The sequence below is a fragment of the Centrocercus urophasianus genome, unplaced genomic scaffold (genome assembly GCF_019232065.1).
Source record: "Centrocercus urophasianus isolate 14NV4802_14NV808 unplaced genomic scaffold, USGS_Curo_1.0 seq_14, whole genome shotgun sequence".
Taxonomy (NCBI): domain Eukaryota; kingdom Metazoa; phylum Chordata; class Aves; order Galliformes; family Phasianidae; genus Centrocercus; species Centrocercus urophasianus.
Window position 1 is genome coordinate 8,021,986 of NW_024884586.1, and position 1,454 is coordinate 8,023,439.

A 1,454-nucleotide genomic window follows, 5' to 3' on the forward strand; every position below is an offset into this window, starting at 1 on the left:
TGAAAGTGTATTATGTCTCTGTTGGAGAGCACCTCCGTTTATCTATAGACCAATACAGAATTCGTGTATCGGTTACGTTTGCTAAATGTAAATGTGATCTTCCAGTGGGACTGAATGCTCAGAAGTGTTTTAAGCATCTGTGTCTAGGTGTTTGCCTTTCTTTAACACTTCCAGGTCTGGAGGACAGGCTGAGGGGGTAGTGGTGCCCTGGGAAAAGGTCAGAAATAAAACTCATGTAATGTTTCAGCTACAAGACGAAACTGGCTTTACCTACTAGTTTTTAATTTATTGAGGAATATTAAGGATTTGATTTATCTTCTTAAAATTCTGTCCTTATCTAGAAGGCTGAGGTCCTTTTTCATGTTCAGCAGCATTGCCATGCTCAGTGAGAATTAATGAGCTGCTCGTGGTGCTTTCCTGCAGCTCTTGAGTGGCAGTGTCTATCCTGATGCATGTTCTAAAGCTTACCACTTGCTTTCACTTTGCTCCAGCATACTGTGAGCGTAGCAGAAATGCGAGTCACAGCTTGAAGCAGTGATTGAGCGCCTGGTGGGAAGGCGGGGCCAATTTGGGGGAGCTCAGCTGTATGCAATGTAGCTGAGTGACCAGAAGGGTGAAGCCAGGATCTGCCCCTTCCCTGACCTCATTTAAGGGTTGGCAGTGGAGACAAGGGGATCTTCTGGGGTTCTCTGTGTACCTGAAGCCTTCTGAAGGTAAGCATTGCCCCACTTGGTGCAGCCTGGGACTTTGCTGCTCTGCTATTATTGCTGTGCTTTCCATCATGTTACAGAGGGCAAGTGAGAATTAGTTTACATAAACAAATGTTGGCTTTCTTATGATGGCTGAAATATCTGCTTAGCATTTCATTGCTTATTAGTGTTCGCATTTCAATGCTGATTACCCAGCGATGGTCTTTGGGAACTAATGAGAAGTTGGATTATTTTGAATGATTAAGACATTTAAGTACATCAGTGGAAAGAGAACCTATGGGAAGAAACACAAAATTTTCTTTAAGTAGGAGAAATGAGAAGTCACAGTTGCAGTATTCTGTGTTGCACTTTTAAGTTGAGTGGGTTTCAGCTTTCTTAGGTCTTTTGTAAGCTTGCTCAGAAACTCAGGTTGGTCTGTTTTCGTACTACAGTTTGTATACATTAGGAGCATCTTGCCAATTCATGGAATTCTTTTGTAAGGAAAAATGTATTTAGTTGTGTATCATAACATTTGAAGTAAAAGCTGCGTATGAATTAGGAAAGTGAAGTAGTGGAAGCAAGCAGATGGATTTCAATCTTTGGTACATCCATGTGGGGAGAACTATGAAAACCCCGCTGTGGGCTTTTTGAAGAGTTCATTTAGAACAGATCTTCAAAAAGATTCAGTACTGATCTGGAGTATGAAGCAGAGCGTAAGCAACATCTGTACTTTTAGTACATTTGACATTGTAAGTGAATGAGGAA